Below are 23,214 nucleotides of genomic sequence, written 5' to 3' on the forward strand. Positions count from 1 at the left end.
CCCAGAACATGGCCTACAGGGGTGAGGATGGATAGTTGGGAAGCTGGGGCCAGCAGGGTAGAACACTAGTGTCTGCTCACTCCATGGAGTGGACTGTATCTTGCAGCTGGGGCTTCCCAAACCCAGCTGGGCTCCCAAAATGCAGGAGAAATTTGAACATTTTTATTCCTGAGCCTCCCCTTCCCCAGGTAGATTAATTTAGTGAGTCTAAAGTTAGGGGACAGAAACCTGGACTTAAAATACAACTTTTTAAAAAGTTCTCTAGGTGATACTGGTGATTAACCTTTTGGGAAACCATGGATTTCCCAGTGAATGCTTCCCATGTAGTGAAGAATCTTACAGTTTTTCTTTCCAGGCTTAACTGAGGTATAACTGATAAATATTGCATGCATTTAAGGTGCACAATGTGGTGATCTGACATATGTATACATTGTGAAATAATTACCATAATCAAATAAACACATCCATCGCCTCACTAGCTCCCTTTTGTGTGAATGTGTGTGATAAGAGTGCTTAAGATGTACTCTCAGCAAATTTTAAGAGTACAGTAGTATTAACTGTAATCACCATCTGTACATTAGATCCCCAGAACTTACATATCTTATAACTGAAGTTTGGTACCCTTTGACCAACATTTCCCATTTCCCACCCCCTGGCCACACTGAAATTCTACCTTTGCTTCTATGACTTTGACTTTTTTAGATTACACATGTAAGTGATATTATACAGTACAGTAAGTACTCACTTAACATCATCGACAAGCTCTTTAAAACTGCAATTTTAAGCAAAGTGACATCATGAAACCAGTTTTACTATAGGCTAATTGATATAAACAAGAGTTAAGTTCCTATGACATATTAATGGTCACAAAAATATCACTAAACTTCTAAATAAAGACCCAAAACACTTCTACTATTAAAACCATTGAAATGAACGTGAGCTATTCATCATTTAAGAAAGATGAATAAAAACAAGTACGAGAATTCTTCTCCAATCTACTTATTCCAGTTCAGGATCACAGCTAGGTGGAGACAATCCCTGCAGCTCAGGGCACAAGGAGGTCACCCATCTGGACAGAATGCCCTTCCCATTGCAAGACACATTCACACATGCATCCACTCTCTCATACAGGGACAATGTGGACAGGCCAGTTCACCTGATGTGCACATGTTTGGGACAGAAATGGAGTACCCAGAAAAAAATACACAGCAAAAATAGACTTGAGGAAACATGAAATTCCACACAGATTATGGCCTTGGTTGGGAATCAGTTTTTTTTTCTCATCATCATGATGATGAACTGACATTATCTGAGGTCCTGCTATACTTGTCTTTCCGTGTCTTGCTTATTTCACCTAGCATAATGTCCTCCAGGTTCATTCATGTTGTTGCAAATGGATTTCCTTTATTTGAAAATCCTAACCTGAGGATATGTTTATTGATTTTAGAGAGAAAAGAAGCGGGGAGGGGGAGAGAGAGGGAGAAAGAGGGAGAAACATTGATGTGAGAGAGAAACATCAAATGGTTGCCTCCCATACACACCCTGATTGGGGATCAAACCTGCAACGTAGGTATGTGCCCTGACCAGGAATCAAACCCACAACCTTTTGGTACACAGGACAATGCTCCAACCGAGCCACATGACCGAGGCAGGATTTCTTTTTCAATAAAATATTGAAAATCATTTTTTCAATAAAATATTGAAAAATGTTTTTAAGTATTCCCATTATTATATCTATGTCCATTATATATGTTTTTTATATATAATGGTCATCACCTATGAAATATATATAGAGAAAAAGTATTGCATATAAATATATATACATATAAAATGGAGTATTTTATACACATTTACATTTTATCTATTCATCTAATGACTGACACAAGCTGTTTCCATGTCTTGCCTATTTTCAATAAGGTCTTTCAGTTTCTACACTGATGCTACTCAAGAACTACTAATTTTTGGATTAAAGAAGACTCATTATGCTCTATATACTGTAAAAACAGGGAAGGCATGCAAATTCCTATTCACAAATTTTTAGAAAATATTTTTGCTTAATCTTCTTCTACATGGAAAGTTCAATTAATCAGAAAAGCGAATTCTCCAACTATTAAAGACTTAATGTGTACAAGCCTATATCTTGTTTTAAAAAAACACTTCAAGTATCTGAGTTATACAAAAAAAACAGTAACAAAAAAAAAAAACACAACAAAATACGTAAAAACAAAGATAATACCAAGAAAAAAATCTTAGGAGAGCTAAAGCTGGCCCTCTCCAAATTTTATACATATTAGTCCTTTAAATTTCCCCATTATTTTATTTAACTATGAGGCTGTTCCCTAAACAATATTGCTGAACGCATATTTTCTAAGAGCATTTATATTTACCTCTGATGCTTCAAGGTTGGCCTAAGTACTAAGCAACAAGAATAACCATTTTAAATGTGGAATAAATTACACCTTTTACTTTCAACAGCTGGTGTCACCAGGATAACACAGCACAGGATGCTCTGTGCTGGGAGTGCCCCAGGCGGTGGCTGCTGGGTCTTCATAGGGAGATACACCTAGAGGCACAGGTCACTTTCCAGAAGCATAATTCAATTACACTCCCAGGCGGCTGATATTCTTAGGAATCATACAGGTCTAAAAGATGGATTTTACATAGGTTTTAAAGTTTGAACATAATGATGCAATATGTTTTCTTTACATATACTATTTCACAAATGATGGCTTGTTCACCTCCAGGGTAGTACTTAAAAAATAAAACTGAAAAAAAATTGCAGCCCCAATATTTCACAACTTGAGAAGCTGTTTTAAAACAAAATAACTGCCTTATAGAGATCCTATAAACCCCTCTCTGCAGAAGCTGGTTTCTAGCCACGGAAGTCCATGAACCGATTTACTTAACAGTAAGTAGTAAGAAAGCAGTAGTGATTTTTTGACAATAGAGGATGCAAATTACAGCATAGGGAATATAGTGAATAATATTGTGGTATTAAGTATGGTACCAGGTGGGTACTGGAAATGTCAGGTGGAACACTAAGTAAACTATGATTGTCTAACCACTATACTGTATACCCGAAACCAATACAAAACAATATTGAAAGTAAACTGTAATTGAAAAATAAAAATTAAAAAAGATGCTGAAGTTTGCAGTGGCTAGGTGCACATTTGTGACTAGGAGGCAATCAAACCCCTTGGTGCCCTTCGCCTTCCCTATTTCCACTCTGATGACACCCAGGAAGGTTTTTACATTGGCAATGAGGGCTCTTCCTTCTCGCACCCATAATTACATCTTGGACAACCATCTCCCAAATAGTCTTACTGACTCTAGGGTTGCCCTCACCCTCCCTGCCTGCAGGCACGAACGAGTAGGACTGTGCCTCTTCTCGCTGCTGGGGCTCTGGTGGGCCTGACAATCCTGGCAGCTGGCATCCTTGTCTTTTTGTGATACCTGCCCCTTGTGCAAAAGCTACATTTAGTGACTTGTTTCAAGCCAAAGGCATGCAGAGGAAGTGATGGGACATTACTTCCCATCTTAGGTTATAAAAAGCCTGTGGCTTCCATCTGGGGGTTCTCCAGTGCTCTCTTCCCCTATGTTTGTTAACTCTTGCCCTCCAGGAAGCCAGCCGCCATGGCGTGAGTCTTTGAAGAAGCTGTCCACATAAAAAGGAGCTAAGGTCTTGGCAGACAGCCAGAAAAGACACAGGCCTGCTGGCTGTCCTGCGAGTGAATTCAGATCCTTCCCAAGTCAACCTGGAGATGACCATAGTCCCAGCCAACACACTGCCTGCAGCCTTTTTAAAGACCCTGAGCCAAAAGCCACTCAACTAAGTAGCTTTCAGAGACTTACCCACCGAAAATATGGAAAAACGATTGTTGTTTGTGGCCACTAATGTTGCAGTAATCTGTTATGCAACTGTAGATAAATTAAAAAATGTCATGTCTAAGTTTCTGCATGCTGCTCACAAAGGCTAATCACCATCCAGCCCTCTCCTCCTCTTTCACCACCTCCAGACCACACCTCATACTACTCTGTGGGTATGTATTCTGTCCTGCTATTTGCTTACAAGGTTGCCAATGCCCGTAAGCCCATCCTTTTTTCCCCTACATGGTACCTGGCAAAATCCTCCTCATCCTTCAAGGTCTCCAGGTTACTTCAAACATTATCTCCCCTGCATAATCTTCCTATGGGGAGAATTCATCCTGGCACTGCATCTTGGGGTGGTACTAGCCCACAGGTTCCCTCAGCAAAATATATACTACAGGTCCTCAAATGATGTCATTTTGTTCAGCATCGTTTCATTATAATGATGGTGAGATGCCACAGGAATTAACTCTTGTTTATATCAATTAACCAATGGGGAAATTGTTTTTTATGTCATTTCACTTAAAATCACAGAACCTATCAACAATGTTAAGGGAGGACTTACTTTACATGTAAATACATATATACATACACTTATACATAAACACACACACAACACACACACATTTATATCTGTATTTATTGAAAACCATGAGTTCACACCAATATACCTAACCCAGTCCACACCACAGTTTTCAACATTTCTGTATTTGTTAACTCCCTTCTCTAACAGTGGGAAACCTGGCTCATGTTACCTTTGAGTAACAAGGCATATGGGACTTCTTGGTGTTATTAGGAGTATATGGCTTCTGGCTGGCAAAGCACTGGCCACAATGTTCCCGTGCAAAGAAGCAGGATCGATGAAAGGCGAGGTGAAGAACAAGAGCCCTACATTTCCGGCTGCATCAAGTTCCTTCCTTTGCAAAACTTCCCAAAATTCTCACATATTTTTGTTTCTTCTCCTTTATCAAAACTTGAGGCTCATGGTCACTCTGAATAAAACTGGGGATCAGTAACTGAGGATGGAGGAGAGAATGGATATTTGGTGGTGACTACAATTTCCGCCACTCCCACTTTTTATATATACTGGCCAACCTTCTGCTTTCAGGGGTTATTGAAGGCTGCAAATGAATCTCTGGAAGCATTCTTGACCTTTACCCATCTCTTGGTTTATAAAGTCTCCAAGTAAATCATCCTCAGTGCACAAGAACTCTTAGAAAAGCTTAAATGGCTGCTCAGATACCAGATCACGACTTCATTGTTAATCTAAAAATCCCACATGGGAGAAAATGTTGCCCAAAGTTTGCTGGAAGCAGCTCAAAGCTCCAGCCCCAAATCCTACACCATTCAAGAGTGGTGGGAGAAAAGAGCAGGAACGGCGGTCCCAGTTCTCTGTGAAGCCAAAGGAAAGGAAGAGAAAAGGGAAAATAATAATTAAGTGAAAGATAACCTCAGAAACCGGAGTGGAGAGAACAGCACATGAGAACCACTCTTTTGGGAGTCCTAGGGAGACTTATTTTGTAAAACCACCCAGGAGACAAGCCTTGATATGTTTCAGATGAATTCATCTGAATTGATGCTGTTTCTCTGCAAAGAAAACCCCAAGGGCTGTTATTTCATACAAAGACTTTTCAGAAATTTTTCTGAATATAAATTATTATAGCAGTGTAATATCTTGATATTGTTTCAATATCTTTCCGATCATAGCTGTACAGTGTTATGCCTGGAAGCAAGAAAAAAGCATGGTGTAGATAAGAACCTGTACTTCTGAACTTGATGCATAGTTCACACCTCATATTCAGGTCAAAACTTCCCACCTTTTAGCTGTGTAACCTTGTTTGAGGTATTTCGTCTCTCTGAACCCCAGTTACATCATCTGAGGGTAATAATGCCCATGCCAACAACTGCTGTATCAAGATTATATGAGACAGTGTATATAAAAATTCTGGCAGACAGTGCTTTTAATAAATATTAACCTCCTTCTGAGAGAAGGATAAATCACAGAATTATTATAAGGAAAAAAACCAATAGGATTATTACATATATATAAGTGCCTGTTATATAGCTTGTGTTCAATAAATGTTAGTTCCCAGGAGGGAGGCAAGATGGCCGAGGAGTGAATGGCGGTAAGTCACACTGACCTCCTCCCAGGAACAATCTGGAATTACAACTAAACTGTGGAGAAATCAACTGGAACAAACAACTGAACAATAGTGAGAGAGGAGCCTTATAACCTCAGACAGACAGAAGGAACAGCTTTAGCACAACCTAACTGGTAAGAACTGTGGCAGGGACTCGAGAAGTCAGGCTGGGTGCTCCCTGAGGGCAATACCAGAGGGATATTTAAGTGGCCAACTGGATTCCCATAAGAAGAGGGGGGTCTAAACCATAAGCAGGAATCCCCAGCCTACAGCACCAGAGCCCAATAAGCACACAGATAACAGCCAGCTGCGAAAAGTGTCAGGGTTGCTCTGTGCCAGAGACAAGTGGCTGGAGATGCAAAGAGCCATTTAAAGGGCTAACATAAAAGTTTTATTGGCAGCCGCTTACTCTGGTCTTCAGCAAAAGTGGGGGCAGAATGGGCTAAAGATGCCTGAGGAGAGACTAAGGATGGAGACTATGGGGAGAGGACTGAGGGAGTAGCAAGTGGGATCCCAGTTCTGACTCCTCTCCCATACAGCAGCAGCCATCTTCTTCAGGCAGACCACCCTGCCTGAGTGGCAGCAGCCGGAGAGGACCTGATAACCCCATCCCAGGAGGGACTCTGGGGTGTTCTGTGGTGCATAAGTGTGGCTGTTGAGTATAGCATGACAAGATTAACAACAGAAGGAGATGCTGACAGCGTCAACATCTGACATCATTAGAGGCAGATCCAGGAAGAAAAAACAGCAGTCCCCTACCATAGAAGTTCACACCACAAAGTCAGGAAGTCAAGACAGATCAATTTAAGAAGCAGAAGCAAAAAGGAAGAGTCACACAAATATTGGGAAGACAAAGAAACAGCCACCAATCAAGGAAGAGGAGGAATCCCCAGAAAGAGAATTAAATGAAAGAGGCAAGTAAACTATCAAATATTGAGTGGAAAACAATGGTTCTAAGGAAGCTCAATAAGCTCAGTGATTTCAGAGAGAATTACAAAAAACTATGGAGAAATTACGAGGAACTTACTGCAAACTATATAAGCATGAAAAAGGACATAGAAACTATTAATAAGAGACAAGAGGAAATGAAGAATACAATTTCTGAATTGAAGAACACAGTAGAAGGAATCAAAAGCAGGCTCGATGAAGCAGAGGATCGAATTAGTGAGCTGGAGAACAAGGTAAGAAAAGCTCCCAGAAAGAGCAAGAAAATGAAAAGAGGTTCAAGAAGAATTAAGATGTACTTAAGGAATTGACGACAACTGAAACATAAGTATACCCATATAATAGGAATACCAGAAAGAGAAGAAGAGGAACAAAGGGTAGAGAATCTGTTTGAAAAAGTAATGATGCATAACTTCCCTAATTTGAGGAGATAAAAAGCTACACAAGTCCAGGAAGCACAGGGAGAACCAATCAAGAGGAACCCAATGAGGCCCACTTCAAGATACATCATAATTAAAATGGCAAATATCGAAGGCAAACAGAGAATCCTAAATGAAGACAGGAAAAACAGGTAGTAACATAAAAGGGAGCCCTTATGGCTAGCAGCTGACTTCTCAACAGAAACACTACAAGCCAGAAGAGAATGGTAAGAAATTTTCCAAGTCATGAAAAGCAAACGCCTGAAACCAAGACTGCTCTATCCAGCAAGGCTCTCAATTGAAATGGAAGGTGAAAAAGGAGGTTCTCAGACAAAAGAAGGTTAAAAGAATACATCTCCACCAAACCAGCACTGCAAAACATGCTGAAGGGACTGCTTTAAGAAGAAAAGAAAAAGAGTGAGAAAGAGAGGATCACAGGTACAAAGGGAAAAAAATGAATAAGTATCTATCAATAATAACTTTAAATGTAAATGGACTAAATGTTCCAATCAAAAGACAGGGTATCTGAATGGATAGAAAACATGACCCACACATATGCTGCCTACAAGAGACGCACCTCAGTACAAAGGATCTATACAGACTGAAAGTAAAGGGAGGGAAAAAAATATTCCAGGCAAATGGACAGGGATAAAAAGCAGTTAGCAATACTTATATCAGAGAAAATAGATTTCAAAACAAAGGTCATAAAAAGAGACCCAGAAGGACACTTCATACTACTCAAGGAATCCATCAAGAAGACATAAACATTGTAAACCTATATGCACCCAACACAGGAGCACCCAAATATATAAGGAAAATCTTGGAGGACTTCAAGAAAGATATTGACAGCAACACACTGACAGTCGGGGATTTTAACACCCCCACTTTCAAAAATAGATATTGTGGCACTGAACGATGCATTAGATCAAATAGACTTAACTGACATATAAAGAACCTGTCATCCGAAAGAAGTAAAATACACATTCTTTTCAAATGTATATGAAACATTTTCAAAGATAGACCACATGATAGGACACAAAACCAACCTCAACAACTTCAAGAAAACTGAAATCATAACAAGCATTTCTCGGACCACAAGGGCTTGAAACTAGAAACCAACCTCAAGGAAAAAACTCAAAAATATTCAAACTCATTAAGACTGAATAGCATGCTATTAAACAATGAATGGGTCAATAATGACATCAAAGAAGAAATCAAAAAGTTTCTGGAAACAAATGAAAATGATCACACAACAGCCCAAAGCCTATGGGACACAGCGAAGGCAGTCCTGAGAGGGAAGTTTATAGCAATACAGGCCTACCTACAAAAGATAAAAACATTTCAAATAAACGACCTGACCCTACAGCTTCAAGAAGTAGAGAAACAACAACAAACAAACTCCAGAGTGAGGAGAAGGAAGGAAATAATCAAGATCACAGCAGAACTGAATGACAGAGGGACTAAAAGAACAATTCAAAGGATCAACCAATCCATGAGCTGGTTCTTTGAAAAGATAAACAAAATCAACAAGCAGACTCATCAAGAAAAAAAAGGGAGAGGACCTAAATAAGTAATATCAGAAATGAAAGGGGAGAAATAACAAGTGATACCACAGAAATACAAAGAATTGTAAGAAATTACTATAAACAATTACATATCAAGAAGTTTGAAAACCTTGATGAAATGGACAAATTCCTAGAAAAATATAACCTTCCAACACTGAATAAAGCAGCAGCAGACGGCACGACAGATCGGTAACAGCTGGTGAAATTGAAGCAGTAATCAAAAAACTCCTGGTACACAAAGCCCTGGACCCAGCCATTTCACAGGAGAATTTACAAAACATTTAATGAAGAGCTAACCCCTGTCCTTCTGAGACTATACCAAAAAATCCAAGAAGAGAGAAGACTCCCAAATCTTTTATGAGGCCAGCATCATCCTAATCCCAAAACAAGATCAAGACACAACGAAGAAAGAACTACAGGACAATATTGCTCATGAATACAGACACTAAAATCCTAAACAAAATATTGGCAAACTGCATGTAGCAATACATTGAAAAGATCATCCACATGATCAAGTGGGATTCACCCCAGGGATGCAAAGATGGTTCAACATTCGCAAATCTATAAACATGATACATCACATAAACAAAAGGAAAGACAAGAATCACATGATCATAACAATAGATGTGGAAAAAGCATTTGATAAGGTATTGCTTCCATTTATGATAAAAACACTCAGCAGAGTGGGAATAAAGACGCCATACCTCAACATCACAAAGGCCATATATGAAAAACCTACAGCCAACCTCATACTCAATGGGCAAAAAATAAAAGCTTTCCCACTAAGATCAGGATGTCCACTTTTATACTTCTACTCAACATAGTATTGGAAGTTCTAGCCAGAGCAATTGCACAAGAAAAAGAAATAAAAGGCATCCAAAGTGGAAAGGAGGAAGTAAAACTATCATTGTTTGCAGATGACATGATAGTGTACATAGAGAACCCTATAGACTCCACCAAAGAACTATTTGACCTAATAAGTGAATCTGGCAAAACAGCAGGATACACAGTCAATATTCAGAAATCAAAGGCATTTTTGGACACCAACAATGAAATATCAGAAGCAGAAATCAAGGGAAAAAAATCCCCTTTGCTATAGCAACAAGAAAAACAAAGTACCTTGGAATAAACTTAAACAAGGAGGTAAAAGACCTGTACTCAGAAAACTACATTTAACTGAAGAAAGAAATTAAGGAAGGCACAAATAAATGGAAGCATATACCGTGTTCATGGATTGGAAGAATTAACATTATCAAAATACCCATACTACCCAAAGCAATCTATAGATTCAACACAATCCCTATTAAAGTACCAATGATGTATTTCACAGATATAGAAAACATTTCAAAAATTTATGGAATCATAAATGACCCCAAATAGCCGCAGCAATTTTGAGAAAGAAAAACAAAGTACGAGGAATCACAATACCTGACATCAGACTATATTAGAAGGCACCATAATTAAAACAGTCTGGTACTGGCATGAGAACAGACACATAGATCAATGGAACAGAATAGAGAGCCCAGAAATAAACCCATGTCTCCAAGGTCAATTAATATTCGACAAAGGGGGCAGAAGCATAAAACAGAATAAAAATAGCCTCTTCAACAAGTTGTGTTGGGAGTGCTGGAGAGCTACATGCAAAAAATTGAAATTCAACCACCAACTTGCACCATACACAAAAATAAACTCAAGATGGATAAAATACTTAAATATAAGTCGAGACACCATAAAAGTCCTAGAGGAGAACATAGGCAGGAAACTCTCAGATATTCCATCCAGCAATATTTTCACCAATATGTTCCCTAGAGTAGGAGACATAAAGGAAAGAATAAACAAATGAGACTTCATCCAAATAAGAAGTTGCACGGCTGAAGGAAACACAGGCAAAATGAAAAGGGAACCAACCATATGGGAAAATATATTTGCCAATGATACCTCAGACAGGGCTTTGATATCCAAAATACATAAAGAACTCACATGACTCCACTCCAGGAAGACAAGCAATCCAATTAAAACACGGGCAAAGGATCTGAACAGACACTTCTCCAAGGAGGACATACACATGGCCCAGAGACATATGAAAGGATGCTCAGCATCATAGCCATCAGAGAAATGCAAATTAAAACCACAATGCCATACTACTTTACAACGGTCAGAATGGCCATCATAAGCAAATCAACATACAAGTGCTGGAGAGGTTGTGGAGAAAAGGGAACCCTAGTCCACTGTTGGTGGGAATGCAGACTGGTGCAGCCACTGTGAAAACAGTTTGGAGTTTCCTCAAAAAGCTAAAAATGGAACTGCCTTTTGACTCAGCAATTCCACTGCTGAGATTATGCCCTAAGAATCCTAAAACACAACCAATTCAAAAGAACCTATGCACCCCAATGTTCATAGCAGCACAATTTACAAGAGCCAAATGCTGGAAACAACCTAAGTGTCTATCAATAAGTGAGTGGATCAAAAAACTATGGTACATTTACACAATGGAATACTACGCAGCAGAAAGAAAGAAAGGGCTACTACCCTTTGCAACAGCATGGATGGAACCAGAGAGTATTATGCTAAGTGAAATAAGCCAGGGGCTGAAAGACAAATATCATATGATTTCACTTATAAATTGAACCTAATCAACAAAACAAACAAGAAAAATATAACCAGCAACATTGAAAGTAAAAACAAACCAATAGTAATGAGAGGGAAGGATGGAGGTGGGTAACAGGGAAACAAAGGGAAAGGATCAAATCAAGGAACACTTATCAAGGACTCATGGACAAAGCCAAAGTGAGGAAGGATTGAGGGTGGGAGTTGGGGGTGGTGGGACAGGGGAAAGTGCTGGTGGGTAAATGGGGACAAATGTATTTGAACAATAAAAAATGTTAGTTTCTTTTCAAACTTATCCATACAAAAAGCCATATTCTATCTAGTATGGTCAAATGGTTCTTTATAATGAAGTTTAATCTTTTGTGCACAGAAAAAATTGTAACCCTCTCTGCATTAGTAAGCGCTTTATACTGAAAATGATGTAGCACACCCTATGTTGCATTGCAGCTTTACTCACAATAACTAAGAGGTGGAAGAAACCCAACTGTTGGATAAACCAAGTGTGGTATCTATATACAATTTTTAGGTTTAGAAAGGAAAGAAATTTTGACACATGCTACAACATGGATGAGCCTTGGGGATATTATGTTAAGTGAACTAAGCCAATAACAAAAAGACAAATACTATATGATTCCACTTCTGTGAGGTGCCTAGAGTAGTCACATTCATAGAGAAAGTGGAATGGTGGCTGCCTGGGGCGAGGGAAGGAGAAATGGGGAGTTGCTGTGTAATGGGGTAAAGAGCTTTAGTTTTGTGAGATGAAAAAGTTTTGGAGCTCTGTTGCACAACGCCATAAATATACTTAATACCACTGAACTGTACACTAAAAAATGATTAAGGTAATATGATTTATGATTTTTATCACAATTAAAAATAATAAAACTATTTATTAAATGATATAACTTGTAAGCTGTCATGATAATGCGCAGTCATCGTGCTGATTAATTATGTACTGTGTTACAGACAGAACTATGCAGTTTGATGACGAGAGGGGAATCCTCATCAAGCTTCAAGAAGTTACTCTAGAGTCTGCTTTCTTGAGTAAAAATCTGGGACTTGTTAGGACTCATCTGCTAAAGGAAAAAGGGAAACTTGGTATCTTTTGCTGTATAATATTTGCTATTACCATTGGAGAATTATAAGATGTAAAAGCTGAAACATTATAAATTACACTTTAAAGTTGAAGAAAGGGAAATACAGACTTTAATCAAATGAAATTATTTGCTTAAGATCATACATTTAGTAATATGAGAATAACTGGAAAGAAACCATCTCTAGGCTCCCTCTTGACCCTCTTCTTGTACAATGGACTGAGCTCTCTAGAATTCACTTCTGAACTTCACTGTTCAAAATGCTGCCACCATTTTGGGCAGCAGGTGTATTAATCTGGTATTCTAAAACCCTGGATTTAAGGCCCCAGCACATTTCTATTATGCCCTCCTCCAACTCTTCCCCCCAAAACATATATGCACATTTATAAGACTTTGTTAATATCAACAAGCATAAAGTTTAAAGGACATCCATAACTTTCTAAACAAAACAAATACTTGGGTCCAATGGAGGTAACATCCTTTCTAATCCTTTACTATTTTTTATTTCAATCCTAATTGATGTACACATAAATTAACATGTTAGTTTTAAACCAAAAATGACTCAACCACAGAAACCCATCCCATTTCTTTACATCTGGAACCATATTTTCCTAGTACTTAGCCTGTGAGGCTTCAGACCACAGCAACCTCAAGTCCATCTGGCAATCTGTCCTCAACCTTCCTTCTCCAGGCTCGTTTTTTCTTTCTAATGCCCCTATATTACAAAGAAAGGTCTACCAGCAGGTCTAACCCGCCAGCAACTTTTCACAAGCAAAAACAGAGAGATTTTAGTCACAAAGTAAAACCTATATGGACTTCATTCTCCCAACTGAGCTACCAACCAGCAGTTAGTGGGTGACACATGAATTTAAAGATAGACCCTCTCTCAGTAATGACCTTCTATACCCTGAGATTTTCAGAATTCCGTCTAATTCAAGGTGTGGACAACATTAGCAGTGATAGTTTGGTAATTAGTCCAGTAGTCAATTTCACATTTTCAAGCAATAGTGACCAGTGATCATGGACCCTAAATTATTCAAATGCAAGCGTTTACTACTGTCTCAGACACATGGAAGCAGTCCATTTTAAATTATTCTCTGCTTACACCCATTTATTCTCATGTAACTGATGATTCACCAATTAATCTAATCTAGCGTAAAACTGATAGCAAAAGCAATTATGGCACTATTGGTTATTAATGGTAAAACAGGAATAAGACACGCACAAGATGCACTAATGAATGAATATATTTTATATAATAATACATATCCTGAAATATATTCAGATGCTATTTTGTAATCCTTTGCCATATATGATGTGTCAATTGATGAGATTTAAGAAAGATTCCTCTCTATATATTCTGGTTTGAATTTTTTTTCAGTATAGAATATTTACTATATTAAATATAGATTATCACCAGAAAAACAAAAATATTTATTTTTATAACAGGTATATAAAATAAGTCTAATTCAGTAATTTATTCAGGAATTATTACAAATAATCTTTATAATACTAAAAAAACTGAAATCAGGTAACCAAAAATAAAAACACTTACCTATTAGGATGGCTCAAATTAAAAAAAACTGACAATATTAAGTGCTGACAATGATATGGAACAACTGGAACTCTCGTACATTGCTGGTGGGGATACAAATGAGGGGATACGAATGTTTATAGCAGATCTGTTCATAATCACCAAAAATTGTAAAGAATCCAAATGTCTTTCAACAGTGACTGGATACACAAACTATAGTACACCCGCAAGATGAAATACCATTTGGGATAAGAAAGGATACACACACAATGAATCTCAAAGATGTCTGAGTGAGAAAAGGTCTCAAAGGTTCCATACTACATAATTTTATTTATGTGACATCTGGAAATGGCAAAACTTATAAAGATAAAAACCAGGTCAAGGGTGATCAAGATTAGGGATAGAGAGAGGATATAACTGTAAGGGGACAAAATGAGGGAGAGCTTGTTATGTTTTATTTTCTGGGATATAGAACTACTCTATCAGGACTGTAATAAGGGTTACATCAATCAATTTTAAACTCATAAAATTATATGACAAAAACGTCAATTTTACTTTATATAAATTCAAATAGTAATAATGAAAGAACGAGAGCATGCAAATATTCCAAAATGCTGAGTTAAAAATAAAAGGTAGACCTTCACTGGTGTGGCTCAGTGGCTGGGTTGTTGGTTTGATTCTTGGTCAGGGCAGATGCTTGGGTTTTGGGCCAGGTCCCCCAATCCTGCACCCTGTTAGGGGTGTATGAGAAGCAACTAATCAATATTTCTCTCGCACACTGATGTTTCTCTCCTTCTTTCTCCCTCCCTTCCTGTCTCTCCAAAAATAAATAAATAAAATCTTTAAAAATAAGGTAAAAGTATCAATTATTATTTAAAAGACACTTAGGAAATGTATAAACCAAATACAATGAATGGGCTTTGTTTTGATCCTGATTTGAACACAGACTTTTTTAGACAACTAGGTAAATTTGAAAACAATACTTAATGACATTAATGGTATTTTGTTCCTTGTTAGGTAGGATTGCAGTTATGTAAAAATTAAACTTGTAAACAAAATTCACACAAAAACATCTAGGGGTGGAATGATATGATTTCTGGCATTTGCTTCGAAATTCTTCAGAAGTGAGCAAACAAACAAAAATTCCAAAAAAGAAAAAAATAAGGGGAGGGAGGGGGAGAAAGGCAAAGAAAAGAAGTATAGCAAAACCAGAATGGCGCATGGATTTCTGATGCCATGCTGGTGGATCAGGGTTTATTGTGCTTTTAAGTATGGTTGCAAATGTTTATAATAATGCTGAGAGAAAAAAACCCAGCAACTTTGTCTTCATAAATACTCCCAAGAATGCCATCTAACTGTTTTTTATTCAATTATAAGATACATTAATTCTGCCTCATGGTTTTCATTAGGCTTTTATAATCTGCATCCAACTTTACAGAAAACCAAATCAAGGGAGAAAGAGTAATTCAAAACTGGCAGTTGTGATTCTACTCAAAAATAATGGCTTAAAGAATGCCTTTCAAATCTCATCTAATGCTCATAAATTAGTAAAACCATCATGACATGTAGAAATATTAATAATTTTCATTAACTTATCTGCTGCATACTCCTGTAAGTACAGATGGTAACAACAGAAAGAGATAAATGCTCAGAAAGTCTAAAGGCAGATAAAGTAATCTGAACAAATGGACAAGAAAGCTGCATAATATGAGAAGTATCTCTCTAATTTACTCTGGCATAACTCAAAATGTGAGAGTTCTACAAAAACACTCCCAACTAACTGGAAATGAGCTCTGACTGGCTGCCTGTTATATGGAAGGCACTACTGGGGAATCCAAATGAGGAAGCCCTGGCTCTCATCTAATTGGCATTAATAGGTGAGAAAATACTAAAACTCTTACTATGATTTTGGCTTAAAATAGTCCAATACCATTTAATGCTAGTGTGCAAAAACAATTAACACAGGTAAAAACAACAGAAAAAACTAAAAAGTAAACTAGCTGCAGCAGCAAGAGCCCCACCAGGGTGCAGGGGCATGTGTGACCTGTGGGGAGGATGGGGGCGTAAGGGGTGAATCAGCGCTTTTTGACAGCCCCTCAGTTGAGGTCTGAAGAGCTGGTGGTATTTCATATGTGGAGACAACAACTCCTGTCACTCAGAAGTCTCTCTTATTGATATTGAGAAAGGAGGGTTCCAAAGGGTGGAAGAGCAGTGGAAACAGGCTCTGAGCCTCTTTAGCACCTGGTCCTAACGATCTGACTGCCCCAAACATCTAGAAAGCTGCCCTGATCCTGCAGCAGCTATTGCATTACAAGGCGAGGTGACTGAGTAAAGCCCTCTCCCTCCCCAAAGAGGCCTGTGTCCTAATCCCCAGAATTTGTGAACTGTTACCTTGCGGAGCACAAGGGACTTTTGTGATTAAAATTAATGGCTTTGAGATGCAGAAATGATCCTGGATTACCCAAATGGGCTCAAATCTAACCACCTGAGTCCTTTAGAGTGAAGAAGCTTTCTTGGCTCAGGGCAGAGAGAGAGCTGGGACCACACTGGAGGGGTCCAAAGGATGCAATGTGGCTATTTTTCAAGGCAGAGGGAAGGAGCCAATGAGCCAAGGAATATGGGGTAGAAAACTTGAGAAAAGACAGTCTCCTCTAGGGCTTTGAGGTGGGGACACAGCCCCGCTGATTCCTTCATTTCATTCAGCTGGTGAGATCCAGCAGCATTAGGAACCTAATACAAAATCAGTGCGTTTCTCCCAGTTGTTAGGCCTTTGCCTGTGCCCTTTTCTCTGCTTCCCCCAATGAAGACCACTTCCATTCAATTAAAAGATGTGATCTGCCAAATCTCACATCCCCAGAACCCACTTAACCAACTCACCCTACTCCATATATTCGCTTAGTACCAACACCTCTCAATTTAGTCCTTGCCATTTGCAATTATTCTCTTCTTTAAAGTTTACACTTATTATTTATTAAATGCCAAGCACGATGTAAAGAATTTTTCATGGGTTTTCTCATTCAATTCTCCCAAAAACCCTATCAGGTAGACATGTTATGTCCATTTTTTAAACTGAAAAGTTCAAAATCACCCTGCTAGTAAATGCAGGATCCAGGATCTGAAGGTAGGCAAACTGACCAAGGAGTTAGTCCCCGAAACTGTGACGCTATCTGTCTCCTAAGTGAGAAATTTAAGTTCCAAGATTTTGTACATTTATTAACACAATACTCCCACTGTTTAGCACAGAGACTATTAATAGTTGCTGAATATCAACCTATAGTGCAAAGATAGATTTTCCTCCTACTATTCTTTTTTTTAAAGAAAACTTTATTATGAGAAGTTAAAATACATACAGAAATAGAGTAATGATATAATGATTCCCTAAACACTCATTCACCAATTTCAATACATTAAAGTAGGGCCTATCTTAATGCTAATATTTAATCAATTTAATTTATATTATCTGGTAGAAACAGCCCCCTTCACTATTATTCTTTTTCGGAATCACATGTTCTTAGTTCTTAGCACATGTTTATTTATCTGTGCTAACACAAATTTTTAAAAGAATAACCTTGAAATGGTTATTATCTTTCCAAGCAAAACACAAAGCAAGGAAACTATAAAGGGGAGACTGATTTTTCTTCCCCTAGATAAAATTAAATTTTTCTTCAGTGCATAAGTACCATAAACAAAGTTAAAAAATGGGAAAAACATAGTTGTAACATACTATATAACAAAACATTAGCACCTTCAGTGTATAAAGAATTCTTACAAATCAATGAGAAAAGGACCACAACCCAAAGGCATGTTTTCTGGAAAAGTGGGTACAGAGATGAATAGTTTCCCCTACTGTTCTTAGGTGACAAAAAAACAAGGACTCTCATCTTACTGTGTTTTTCAACATACTTTCTCTAGTGCTGTAGAATTTAGGAGCAAGAAACACTGTATAACAGAAGGAAAAACAATTCTCACCTGTAATTAACCTTGTTCAAAACTGTGTGGCCCTGGAATCCAGTACCACAGTAAGTCTGAGAGTATGAAAAGCTTTTGGCTTCAGAATCCTTCCAGGACACCAGGACAAGTACTACCACCTTATAGCATGACCAGAAGCCTATGGACCAGGCAGGTGTCCAGTTCTCAGTCCTGTTGCAGGTTAAGATTAAGAAAAGGTGAGTAAAGAAGGTTGAGAGTTTATGTAACAGAGGGCTTCAAAACAAAAACAAATCATCCAGCCCCTGGTGGAAGACATCTTAGCCCTTGGATGCGGGCCTACGGGAATGTAGTTCCATTCAGTGAGAAAATGTAGTCTGCGGGCCTGAGGGACCACAGGGTGCCTTGAAGGAAGTTAAGTTCCCAGTGACCTAGCAGAAGGGTTCAAAGTTCTCAAACTCCTTGAGAAACAGAAACTATATTCTCTCTTCAAGAAAGGAAAATAAGATGAGAAAGGAAAAACTGTATTCTCAATCACCAGACAAAGACTATTTTAGGAAAAAAATGAGATTCCTGGATGAGGGTCTCCTAGTCTTTTAAGATCTTAAATTTATACTTCAAAAAAGTTTGAATCACATCTGCCCTAAATGTTGAATCTGAACTTAGGCCTTCAGCTCTATCTTTCAAATAACAAAAATATAGGGGATAGAGGAGCAAGTTAAACCATACTATATAAAAAGGTAAATTCAGAATGTGAGGCATCTATAGACAACCAAGTGACACCAATAAATCATTGGCATTAAAGAAACACGTAAGTACTGCTTTATGCCCTGGTTGGTGTGGCTCAGTGGACTGAGCACCAGCCTGGGAACCAAAGGGTCACTGGTTCAATTTCCAGTCAGGGTACATGCCTGGGTTGCAGTCCAGGTCCCCCATAGGGGGCACACAAGGGGCAATCACATCGAGGTTTCTCTCTTTCTCCTTCCATTCCCCTTTCTCTAAAAATAAAAATAAAATCTTGGAGGGAAAAAAAAAAACCCCACATAGGTACTGCTTTAGACAATGGTAGGCAAACTGTGGCCCAGCCCACCAGCGAAATTTTAAACAAATAGCTGTGAAAACAAAATTTTATTGGAATACAGCCATGATAATTCATTTACATATCATCTATGGTTAACTTTTCAGGACAAGACAGCTGGGTAGTTGCAACAGAGACCACATGGTCTACAAGACTTAATAGAGTTAGCATCTGGCCCTGTTAGGAAAAAGCTTGCCAAACTCCTGTTCTAGATTTAAAAAGACAATAGATGCTCAAGATTCTGATTCACACAGACCAACAGTAAGAGTAAGTGCATTTCTGAGCCAATCACTGAAATCTGGCTGTGGACTGGGTTTTAGGAAACAATAAGGAATTATTGTCAATTTGATTAGGAGGTGATAACGGTATTATGGTAAACAAGAAAATGGCCCTGTTTGGGGAGGTGCCTACTGCACTTTCTAGGGATGAAATATTATGTTATCTGGAATTTAAACTACTGCAACAACAGCAAAAAGCCTAAAAGCAAAAAGGTGAAGCAGGTTTGTCTAAAAAAGACATTATTTTAACAAACCGTTAAATCTATTCGATGTTCATTATAGTTCATTATATGTTTGCTTTAATAAAAAAGAAAGATAATCAGAACTTTGATCAAAAAGTTTATCACCACAATCATTCTCTCAAAGCACGTCTCCCACCACACCCCATCCCTCCTTATACTGAGTCTAGCCTTAGCACATAATTTGCTTCCATATCTATGAACATAGTTACATTTTAAACTTATCTTTGCCAATGATGTTTACCACTAAGAATATCCCATTACACTTGTCTGCCTATATAAATTCTACTTTCTGCTCAAGGTTCAGTGCAAATGTGACCTCCCCCAAGACTTCCAGTTAGAATTTGTCTTTGTGCTCTTTTCTGTAAACCCACAAGAGCAGTATAAAAACACCTTACACAGAGTAAGCTCCACATACATACTATCTGGTCCAACCTAATCAAGGCTTTCTTGCCCTGAGCTATTTCACTGACGAAAGAATTTAAATTAATGAATTCCTGTAAGCAAGATGGTTGTCATGTTTAACCAACACTCTCTCTTTTTTTGCAATCATCACCTGAGGACATGCTTGTAGAGGGGAAGGGAAAGAGAGAGGGGGTAAAGAAAAACATTGATGTGCGAGAGAAACATCAGTTCGGTTGCCTCTTGTAGGCGCCCCCAGCAGGGGACTAAACCCGGAACCTTGGGATGTGCCCTGACTGGGAATGGAGCCTGCAGTCTTTTGACTTATGGGACAATCATCCAACAAACCGAGCCACACTGGCCTAGGCTAACCAATGCTCTCTTAATAAAATGTCTAATAACCAAAGTTTACCTCTGGCTGAAAAATGCTCTAGAGAAGACTGTCAAGATCACTTGATTCTTGTCCTCTTATTATTATGATAGCCAGGCTAACTGCAGGTACAAAGCCCTTCAACAACTTCACTAGGAACAGCTGACACAGGTTGGAATTTTGAAGAGATCTTACTAGAAAAAATAAAGAGGAAAATGAGCAGAGAATTTTAAAGCTTAAACAGTATCGGGTCTCTCTACCCGTATTATCTTCTAACTTCCTGCTGCCCATTGTTTAAGGCCAGCATGCATAACCATCAGAGCTCTCTAGGACCAGTGTTAATAGGACTCTCATTAGCAAGGTCAAGTGGTTCAGAATATTTCTGAACAAAAATCCACCAATTAGAAAATTTAACTTTGCAAACTATGCTTTTGAAATACAGTGCTTCTCCACCAGGAAGGCTGCTTAGGAGTTTCCAGTTTCTCCTGGGAGTTAGTTCAAGAAAACAAGGAATTTGGGCAAAGAAGGGCAAACTGCAGGCGCTGTTTATATTAGCATTTCAATAAATTGCATGAGACTGTAGAGAACAAACTTCATTTACAGGGAAAATTACATAAGTACGGTAATTAAGACCTACATTTTACATAAGTCAATCCAACTGATTTAGTGATACCCCTTCGTTTTTAATACAAGACTTCTCCCTAGGATGTTTAGCAAAATTAATAACCTGCTTTAAAAAATGGCTACAATTCATTTTCTTATGAGTTCAATATTAACAAAGTAAGCTTGGCATCAAGAAGGTGTATTAAAAAAACCGTGCACCTATTTAGGGTTTCCACAGTGAAACAGCAATGACCATATTTCGCGTAATCTAGGCAGTAAAAGAAACAGCTCCAAAACTTCAAATGCGTCACCAACGGCTTCAAAGAAAACTAAGCTAAAAACACTGGCAAATGCCAGAAGTTTTTATATTTCTTTGGCAGCTTTTGGTCTCCTCACACACAGGAATCTCTAAAACTAAAAACAATTCCGAAAAATGTTAAGCCTCATTCAACGGAGAAATCCTTTTTTAAAATCTATCCTCTTAAGTATTTTTTCCCTTACTGGGAAGAAGCTGTCTACCTAACCTGAAAGCAGGTCCTATTTCTGTTCTCGCCCATTCTGGCAGTAGTGTCCGCCTCACGCGGAGTGGAACCAATCTGTGGACGTGTTTAACGGCCCCGCGTCCCCTCCGTTCCAGCAGGTTCCGAAAGCTGTCCGCGTCCCCTTCCCGGCTCAGGCTCTGCCCCCCCCCCCCCCCCCCCCCCGCCTCTTCCCCACCTTCCTGGACCCCGCGGCCCGGACTCAGCCCCGGAGCAACGCGCCGCGCCGCGCGGCGAACGGACAGACCGCCTGAGTCCCTGGGGTCCCTAGGGCAGCACAAGGAGAAGGCGTGGATAGCTCCCGGTGTTCGGCTCGGCCCGACCCCAGAGCCTCGCCAGCCGCAGGGCGCTGCGCGGTCGGGGAGGGCGGGACTGGGCAGCGGAGCGGAAGTCTCTGGCCGAGGATGACACAGCACCCTGGGAGGCCGCCCCGGCGGCGCCCTCTAGAGGCGGGATGCGGTACCAGCCCGCTCTGGCGTCGCCTCTTCCCTGCTCCAGGGGGCATGCACACACCTGAGGCTCCCGGCCTCAGACAAGTGTGCTTTAACACATCCCCTCTGATCGCTTATGGCCAGCCTTGACTACAGGTTGAGCCCAGACACACCTGGGGATACACTACATCAGCCACATGTGCACGCGCGCTTAGAAATGAGCCCTCATCTGGGGATGCATCCCCTAGGACATATCGGTAAGGCCTCACATTGGAACATCCATACTCACTCAGCCTGATACCATACTGGATATACATAGACAATCGTATAGTCTTGATACTGCCACATATTACCAATTCTTCCTTTAAAAGAAGAAAAAACCTGGTTGTAGAAGACAATGGGAGAAATTGTTTACCATCTCTACTCTGCTCCTAGGACTTAAACTGAGCCTAGAAATGAAAGGAATGAAGACCAAAAGCTGAAGGAGAATTTTTATCTAGAGATTTTGTCCATTCTGGGTTTAAGCAACGCTATTTTAGGGACTCGCATGACAGGAATGGCACAGAGATGGAGAGGACCACTTACGTCCCCTCCCTGACAAACACACAAATGTGTAAGCAATAATCTAACTTAACTAGCAATAATCTCCCTTAATCATTATCTGTCCCTTCAACTTTCTTATGTATGTGGGCTGGTTGAAATCTTGTTCCAATCTGATTTTTATTCACATTTCCAATAATGCTGATCTGGTTATGTTACAAACAGATATAAAATTTTAAAAAAATATATAAAAGATCAGATTCATAAGCCATAATGTTCATAGAATTTCTTGTCTTAGGATGTTCATGATTAAACTAAAATATTTTAAAAACCTTGTCTAGCATATATTTTTAAAGAGTGGCAATAATCTTACTTTTTTCTAAGGGAAGATTAATTTTGTTTTTATTTATTTATTCGTTTATTTATTAGGGAGCTCATGTCAACGGGGAAGTGAGGCATATACATAATTTCTCTGGAAAAGGAAAATTAAAGATGGTCACAAAGTGATTGTTAAATTGAATGTACTCTCAGGCAAGACTGGGAGAGTCTGATTCAACATAGACTAGCTGCTGTGGAATGAAGTCTTCAGTTTAACTGTCAAAAAATAACTCACAAATAGTTCAAACTAGTGGTTTTCA

General features: G+C 38.9%; 1 protein-coding gene across 5 annotated transcripts in view; it reads right to left on the reverse strand.

The window, feature by feature from the left end:
• The window catches only part of GGACT (gamma-glutamylamine cyclotransferase), a 54,836-nt gene extending 32,874 nt beyond the window's left edge, over positions 1–21,962 (reverse strand). For 3 of the 5 annotated variants that reach the window (XR_008529218.1, XR_008529219.1, XM_054574351.1), the window contains exon 1: positions 21,784–21,845. The gene's annotated coding sequence lies outside the window, so the exon portion shown is untranslated. Of the gene's footprint in view, positions 1–14,190; positions 14,277–21,783 lie in introns of those variants that run through there. The other 2 variants (XM_054574353.1, XM_054574349.1) reach the window with 2 other exon arrangements.
• Between the last annotated feature and the right edge of the window lie 1,252 nt (positions 21,963–23,214).

This window comes from Pteronotus mesoamericanus, unplaced genomic scaffold, assembly GCF_021234165.1.
Source record: "Pteronotus mesoamericanus isolate MK-2021 breed Mesoamerican mustached bat unplaced genomic scaffold, CSHL_Meso_final contig_26, whole genome shotgun sequence".
Taxonomy (NCBI): Eukaryota; Metazoa; Chordata; class Mammalia; order Chiroptera; family Mormoopidae; genus Pteronotus; species Pteronotus mesoamericanus.